The 8,577-nt window shown below is 62.0% G+C and overlaps 1 long non-coding RNA gene across 2 annotated transcripts; it reads left to right on the forward strand.

Moving 5' to 3' along the window:
• Positions 1-1,846: 1,846 nt before the first annotated feature.
• Positions 1,847-4,193, forward strand: LOC308071194. Of its 2 annotated transcripts, none has more exons than XR_013931006.1 (2): positions 1,847-3,007; positions 3,106-4,193. It is a non-coding gene; the product is annotated as an uncharacterized lncRNA (long non-coding RNA). The 2 variants fall into 2 exon arrangements; XR_013931007.1 differs by having other exon boundaries at positions 1,847-2,479.
• The last annotated feature ends 4,384 nt before the right edge of the window (positions 4,194-8,577 follow it).

Consider the following 8,577-nt stretch of genomic DNA (forward strand, 5'->3'; position numbering starts at 1 on the left):
GGCTCCCCCCGGCTCCTGGCACGGGATCGGGGCCACATGGCTCTGCCAGGAGCCCTGATCTTGGCTGCTCCGAGCCGTCAGAGCTCTAGATTTCCCTGGCAGCTCGTGGAGTTTAAAGGCAGGGGAGAGGGAGGAAAAAACCCCAGCAGAGCTCCAGAGTAAGGCGGCTGGCAAGGCTGGGCCAAGGAGCCGTCACGCCACCCCTTCAGCTATTACACACCCCGGTAAGTTCTCAAACACACAGGCTGCACAAGATAGCAGGAAGGCTAATTTTTCTTTAGCTGCCGGCAAAAAAAAAATTCAATTACAAGGTAACCTATTTTTCAACTCCTCCATTGGTATTTACTTAATTTCCTAAGGCCGGCTCGCCCGCCCCGCGACGGAGGGGAGGCGGACGGCTGCGTGCTGTTGGGCGAAGCCGGGCTCTGTCTCGCTGCGGGGTTTATTTTGGTTTTAATTCAAACCACGAAAGCCCGGAGCCACAGGGGCTGGCTTGCAGGCTGGTGGGCGAGCGGGGCGGCGTGTGACGTGGGGCACGGGGGCACTGGGGGCTCTCCGGCGCGTGAGCAAAGGGCAGTGGGAGCAGGACCTTCTGGAGAAAGTTTGGGAGCTGCCAAGGAACAGGCCTGCGCTGCTGGTGGCCCGGGTGGGCACGGGCTGCCCAGGGGGGTCCGTGGGGACAGGGACAGCTGCGGGGGTCCACAAGGGCAGGGAGAGTCCTGGGGGCCGTGGGGACAGGGACACTCCAGGGGTCTGTGAGTGCTGGGACATCCTGGGGGGTGCACAGGCACAAGACCCATGGGGGCACAGGACCCCGGGGGGCACAGGACACCCATGGGCACAAGGGCACAGGACCCCGGGGGGACGCAAGGGCACAGAACCCCATGGGAGCACAGGACACCTGTGGGCACAGGGGCATGGTGGTAGCACAGGGGTCACCTGTGGGTGCGGGGGCACAGGAGATCTGTGGGCGCAGAGGCACAGAACCCTGGGGGGGGCACAGGGGCACAGAATCCCGTGGGAGCACAGGACACCCGTAGGTACAGGACCCGGGGGGGGCACAGGACACCCATGGGCACAGGACCCCCGAGGGGCACAGGACCCCCGTGGGCACGGGGGCACGGGACCCGGCGGAGGGGCACAGGACCCCCGTGGGCACAGGACCCCCGTGGGCACAGGGGCGCAGGACCCGGCGGAGGGGCACAGGACCCCCGTGGGCACAGGGGCACAGGACCCGGCGGGGGGGCACAGGACCCCCGTGGGCACAGGGGCGCAGGACCCGGGGGGGGGCACAGGACCCCCGTGGGCACAGGGGCACAGGACCCGGCGGGGGGGCACAGGACTCCCGTGGGCACAGGGGCGCAGGACCCGGGGGGGCCGTGCGGTACCGGCGGCGGCCGCGCCGCCGCGAGCCGCCAGGGGGCGCCGTTGCTGCGCAGGCCGCGCTGCGCCCCCTGCCCCCTCCGCGCCGCCGCCCCCCCCCCCCACCGCCCCCCCGCCGGGCCCCGCGGCCGCCCCGGCCCCGCGCCCCGCCCCGCCCCGCCCGCCCGGGCGCACAGGCGCGGCCTTCCGGCGGCTGCGGCCTGCCCGCGACGGGGCCGGGGGCGGGGGCGGGCAGGGCGGGGGGGCCGGAGCCCTCCGGCACCCCTGGCTCCCCCGGACCCCGACGGGAGGGGCGAGGGAGAGGGGGGGAGAGGAGGAGGGGGCGGGGCGGAGCGAGCGCTCGCCCAATCAGCGCGCGGCGGTTTCAAGAGGCCCCTTCCGCGCCCCGCCCCGCCCCGCGCGGCGCCGCGCTGCTCGGCGGGGGGGGCGGCCCCGGGAGGGGGAGGCGGCCCGGGGGGGGGGGGGCGCAGCCCCGCTGTGCGCCCTGCCCGCACCCTGCCCGCACCCTGCCCGCGCCCTGCCCACGCCAGCGGGCCCCGGCGCCAGCCCAGCGTGGGGGGGGGCAGGGGGATGCAGTGTGCCCCGAGGGCGTGCGCTTCCACGCGTGACCGTGCCCGGGGGGTGCGGGGGCTGCGCTCCAGCCTCCCCCTGCCCGCGTCTCCGCGCTGAGCTGCCGGGCCGGGGTGGCACTCGCCCCGCGCTTATGGCGAGGACATCCCCCCCCAGCCCTTTATAAATAATGCACTGTTATTAATTATGCAATTTAATTAATTATGCGCATCCAGCATCTACCAGCAGCTCCCTGCTACCACTTTCCCTCGTTACAAGCCTGGCGCCAGCGTCAGGGAAGGCCTTGAACTCTGGCCGAGGAGTCGGCGGTGGCAGCAGCGATGTTTCGGCCTGGCGGGTAACGTGCGCCCACCGGCACCCAGCTGCCAGCACCCAACCGCCGGCACCCAACTGCCGGCACAGCTGCGCCGGTAAACAGGAAACCCCAAGGCCAGGGCTCCGGCGGGACCCACAACCCCAACCCCGCAGCGGCACGGCGGCTCCTGCCAGCAAACGCCCCCGGCGAGGGGCCGGGGTGGGAGAGGAGGTGGGTGGCAGCACCCGCTGCCGTCGCCTTGCTTGCCCGTGCCAAGTTCATTTGAATGCGAGCCATGCAGGGCGCTCGCCACCGCCACCGAGGTGTGGAGAGCTCGCCCAGCCGAGGAGAGGCTTCTTCCTGCTAGCTGGGCTTGGGGGGGGGAAGAAAAAAAAAGCCTTATTAGACAACTGGACATTTTTAAGACACCAAATCCATCCCCTCTGGACGGCTGCTCTGAGCACCAGGAAGGCTGTGGAATGGCAGAGTTATTTTCAGGGGGATACAGGCTGTGTGTGATGCTCCAGGGAGCCCCTCTCCCATCCTCCCTCCACCATCACCAGCAGACATCTTGGCCTGGGGTTTGGCTTTCCCATGGGAAAAGGGAATACTAGGCTGGCAGCAAGCTGGAAATAAAAAAATTCTCTAGTTGGGTTGAAATTGAAATGGGAAACCCAAACCGCCAGCTGCGGCAGGAGTGCCTGGTGGGAGGACGGTCCCAGGATGGCAGCGTGCCACACCGGCATGCAGCCTGCGCAGGTCCGTGCCGGGCTGTCAGCTAATGAATAGCATGTATCTTTGTAAGTGCAGGGCAGAATTGAGAATGGTGGGGGTTTTAAAAACATTTATTTTTACAGGTGACAGTCCAGCAGAATGGTCCCAGTGCACTGGCAAGCACGGGCACCCTCCCCAGCGATGGGCACCCTAAACGGCCCCAGGTGGGAGCTGACGGGCAGCGATGGACCAGCAGTGTGGAGAAGGGCTTGGGAGAAGGAGAGCTGCTCTAGGAGGTCGGGGAAGGCCAAACTAACCACCCAAGTTTGGGAACATTTTGGTACCGTCACAAGCCCCGGTCGCAGGGGCTGAGGATTCCACTCCCAGGCAGCGGGGCCGGGGCATGGGGATGTCACCAGCCCAGGCCAGAGGCAATAAAGCGCCTGGAGTGATGCAGCAAAACAGGCTGGAGTCGTGTGTTGGAATAAATCATCCATGGAGGCAAGGCAGAGAGGAGGAGGTTTTCTGTTCTCACGCCTCCCTGCATCCAACAAAGCCTCAGAAACCCCGGGTGGGCAGCGAGAGCCGGGGCAGGGTACGGGGGTACAGCCTTCCGCCGCCCCGGCTGCCCCAGCACCGAGCCGGTCCTGGCCGGGCACTCTGATGCTCTGGCTCTCCCGGGAGCTGGTTTTCCATCCCTTCCCAGCTGCCTTGGCTTCACCTTGTGGCAGGCAATGCACAGAGCTGCCAGGAATGATAAAATGGCTGTCCCCCAAATTTATGGAGTTTATCTGTGAATAACTCTTGGAGGTGAAGCAGCCGTTGAGCCGGGGAGGAGGAGGGCTTTATTTCGGGATAAACTGCCCCAGGAGTGATGCAAGGTGGGCAGGAGCCCAGTTCCAGGGACTGGCAGGGACATGCCCCTCGCTCTCCGGCCCCCCCAGCTCGTGGGGATGGAGCATCGCCAGGGTGAGCTCCCTGCTCGCCCGCACTGGGGAAAGCCGAAGGCTCATTTCCCATCCGCAGTGTGTTTATTAGGAGCTAAGTCATGAAGAGGCTTTGGCACATCTCCGTCGCTCCCGTGGAGCATGTTTAGCACAGCAGAGATCGCTGCTTTTTCCAGCCGCACGTGCATGCCCGGGATTTCCATGCCGGCCGGGCATTGCTCCCCATGCTCCATTCCCACAGCGATCTTATCTTCCCCCAACCAAAAAAAATAAATAAAATTAAAAAGGTTGGATCAATGGGCTGCGGAGCAGCATCCCAGTTTCTGGGGAAGCACAGCTGAGGCTGGGCAGGCTTGAGCCTCCCCCTCGTCCCCCCTCCCTGCTCTGCTGCAGTAACATCCATCCTAAGTTTCTGAGCCTCTTCTAATTTTGGAGGCTGTTAGCAAAGCAGGCGCTGTTGCAGCCAAACGAGACTGCCAATGTTTCCTTTAAAAGCTGCTTTCACTCCGAAGGACTCTTCTAGATGGTTTGCTTTTAATAGCAGGCTGCAGGGTGCAACGCCCAGCTCGCGGCCGGGGCTCTCCCTGGTGCGGGAAGGGACCGGGTGGCATTGGGTGCGGGATCGGAGCCGTGCGCGGAGCCACGTGGGGCACGGCCACGCACCGCCTGCGCCCCCATCCCAGTTCAGACCAACAGAGCTCCTCACCCCATTGCAGAGCCAACCCCCCCTGCAGCCTGTACCTCCCTTCCCTTGCCCGCTCTCAGGGAAATCTTTAAGGCAGAGGGGGCCAGGATCAGCCCCTAATTGTGCTAATAGCTCAGGGGAGAAGAAAAAGCCAGAGGAGCTGGTGGAGAAATGGGAGCCGGCGAGGTCAGCGCGCTGGTAGGTGTAAGCGCTTTGAAAAACCCAATTGCTGCTTCAGTATAACCAGATTCAGGAAAATGAAGCTGAAGTGTGAAAAATGAAAGTGAAAAGATAGGAACCAACCCACAGCTATTTATTCTAAAAATACTGACCTAAATACTTAAGTGCACATATAAAAGTAGTTGTCTTTGCTGATTTCCTTTATGAGAATCTCCCGGTTTGGTTATTATTTCACTCAGAAACCAGAAGGTGAGGTTTTTCAAGAGACACCGAGACCGTGTCCTAGCCTGGCATTCCCAAAGAGTTTGCTGTATGCCCAAAACTCATCCGAAAGCCCAGCTTGGCAATTCATTCATTAAGCTAACGAGGCCCTGCAGTTAGCAGCCCACGCCTCCGCCGATCAAAACAGGAGAGGCTTTGGCTGGGTCTCGTGCGATGGCTCTGGTGTCTGTCACCGGGTGGGATGGGATGGCGGCGGTGGCCGGGGGCACACAAAGGGTACCGCAGAGCCCCAGAGGCTCTGCTAGCAGCAGGATGGGATCTGGGGGCAGAGGGGGCTGTTGGGGCAGCGGCCCTGGCATGAAGCATCCCTCAGCTTGTGACATGGGCAGAGCTGGGCTATGGCTCCCATCTGGGCTGTTGTACACATCTGGGGAGCGGTTCACATCTGGGCTGTTGTTCACATCTGGGCTGTTGTTCCCCCCAGGCTGTTGTTGCAGGCAGGCGCAAGCCCCTGCCTCCTCCTCACCCATCTGGCAGCAGCCAGGGCAAGGAGGCGAGGAGGCAGCTGCCGGCAGCCGGAGCGCTGAGCCTGGCTCAGCACAAAGGGGCCCAGGGCCAGCGAGCCAGCCAGCACAGCCAGGGGCATCACAGGCTAGCATTGCTGTCCTGCAGGCAGCCCCCCACTTAGATATTTTGGAGTTTTTCACATCCCTGGAGGTGTCTGGGCCAAGTACCAGGGTGGACAGCGAGGAAAATGCAGTTGCGGGACCCCTGCCAGTGTACAGGCTGATGCATGGGGACCCCTGTGCGGTCACGGCACCGTGACCCTGCTCTGCACATCCTTCCTAGGGATGATTATGGAGGCACATTACGCGTGGAGGCAAAACGGATGGAGGAGCGGGCAGAAGTGCTGGGTCAGCAAGTTGCACAGGCTAGATGCGAAGGATGAGCGCTCAGAGAAGGAAGAGACCGCACTTAAAACAGTAAGGTGAAAGCAGGCGGGGGAAGTGTCTCCCTGCCTGAAGGTCAGAGGGGGAGAGCTGGTTACAGCATTTCCATATGACAAAGCAAAGGTGCAAGCCAGGAAAGTATGGGCTCAATGAAAAGGCTTGCTGCTTTTTTTTTTTTTTTTTTTTTTTTCCTTTCTTTTGAGTTAGGAAAAGGGGTGTTCCATGCAGTGTGGGAGCAGGGAAGGGTGCATGGTCCATGGCCCCGGGGGTGAGCCTGATGCATGCAGCATCCTGCAGCCAACGGGATGGGTGAGTGATGGCCAGGTCCCCTTGCTGCCTATGGGAAAGAGAGGTGGCCTCCTGTGGCTGGGTGCGCCAGCAGAGCCAGGGCAAGGCCTCCCAGCAGCAAGAGCTGGTTTTGAAACCTCAGAGGATGCTATAGAGGCGAGTGTCCTGGAGGACGGTGGCTCTGATGGCAGGCTGCCTGGGAAGCCTCTCCTCCAGCTCCTGAAGTCCCCCTTTGTCCCAAAAAGCTCCTGGGAGAGGCAGAGGAAACCCTTGTGGGCAGCAAAGCCCGTCAGACCACAGCTCATCCTGCAGCAGCTTTTTCTCTAAAATAAGGCTGTTAAAATACATGTTCTGCTACCGTGCTCACAGCATATTTACAGCTCCACATGCGCAGCCGGCACCCATCCACCCCAGTGCGCGAGCACCCACAGGGCTGGTGGCAGCAGGGGGGACATCTGCTCCAAAACTCAAGGTCACCTTCTGGCTGGCTCGGTAAAACATCCCATGAAAGCAGAGCCAAAGAGACACTCCTGCCTGTTGCAGGGTGCTGGCAGGGGTGGCTGGCTCGGGGCAGTGCTGGAAGCGTATATCAGGCGGGGACAGATGGAAGAGGTGACAGATAAGGGACTCAGCCCAAAGAAGAAACAGGAGCGATAGGACCCAAAGGCCCTGCCCCGGCAGAGCGAGGAGGCTTGAGACCAGACCCAGCAGAGCTGGATTTAGATCCCGTAATGCCGGCTGGGCGCCTGCTCCCCACCTAAACCCCTCCTCGCTGGGGGCAGGGAGTTAAGGAAACCACTGATCTTAAACTGCAGATACTTGGTGCAATGGGGTTTCTACCTGGCTCCTGAGGCAGCTGGCAACCGCTGCCACCCCGGCAAGGCTTCAGGACAGCTGACGATGGGTGGCGGGTAGTGCAGCTCAGAGGTCATCCCTGTGGGATGATCGAGGAAACCCCAAGGCGGGCACCATCCCACCGGCTGCAGGGTCTGCAGGCACACACAGCTCTCTGGGACCCCCTGGGAGGGTCTCTGCTATACCGTTGACATAGGAGACCTACAGGCAGGTCACTTATATGTAACCGCCTGTAGCACCCTCACCCCATGCCAGTGCCCTGCGTGGCCCCACGAAGCTGCTGCTGGAGCCCAGCCGTGGGGAATGAGCCGGCTGAGACGACGTGCAGCACGGCAGTGCCACCATCACTGGTAGGAGCCAGGCTGGGGGTTACTGTCATGCCACCATGTAGGGTGGGACCACAGCTCCTGCATGCTGGTTTTCCTGGGGAGGGGCTATTTCATTGCAAAATGTCCCTTGCAGGGAGATGTAGGCTAGCGGCAACAGAGGTGGAGGCCAGGAGGACCAGACTCACCTGGTGCAGCGGGCACCTGCAGGAGGTGGGCAGAGATGACACTTCGTCAGGGCCATGGCATGACCGGGGTCTGACATTTTGGGTTGTGCCTTTGTGCAGCTCGCCCCATTCCTCAGGAGTCCAACCACACCCCAGAGCATGGGTTTGGGGCTCGCAAGTTGTCCCTGCTCAGCCGATGGGGAAGACCTGCTCCCCAGCTGTTATCTTTGGTGCTTTCTCCCTTCGAGCCTTCTACCTCTATTTTTCTCCTCTGCAATGACAGGAACCTGCAGAATTAAAATCCCAGGAGTGCCAGCTCTGGGAATGCAGCCTTCCCTGCAGCTGGAGAAAGCCTGGGAGCCGTGTCCCACATGGGTGCTCCCGCCCGGCTCCTTGCAGTGCCTGCCTGCAGCCGAGGTTAATGCAGGTATTTTGGGTAAGGAATCCGAGCCACCACGCAGGGAGCTGCTGGGGAATAGCTGCCGCGCTTTACATTCACAGCCCATCTATTTTGCAATAACTTCACCATGATGTTCCCACGTAGACAAGCCTAAGCTAGCATAGATAATGAAATGGGTTAAAGGAGACAGGCGGAGGGAGAGGAGAGGAGCCAGCAACTGGTAGTAAATCAGGGAGAGAACAGGGTTACTTTAAATTCAAGGACTCAGTGGCAGGGCGAGTTTGGTTTATGCCGAGAGGCACGGGGTTTAGAGGATGAGACACAGTTTGGGAAGACAGAAGTATCCCCTTGGCAGGGCCACCAACCTGTGTCCCCACCAGCCGCCATCCCGCTCCTCCCCGACCCCCTGTGCCTGCTCTGTGGGTGTCACTGGGATGAAGCGCAGCCAAGGGCACCCATCCCAGGTGGCAAAGGGCAGCGGGGGATGCCACAAGAGCTGCCAGGCTGGCGGGGCAGGCAGTGGGCTCTGCTCTGCAGGAGGAAGGTCCGTCAGGCCCCCATCGGCTCACGGCCGGCGCCCGGGAGGACCCAGCTG

The sequence above is a fragment of the Falco punctatus genome, assembly GCF_963210335.1.
Source record: "Falco punctatus genome assembly, chromosome: 11".
In the NCBI taxonomy this organism is placed as follows: Eukaryota; Metazoa; Chordata; class Aves; order Falconiformes; family Falconidae; genus Falco; species Falco punctatus.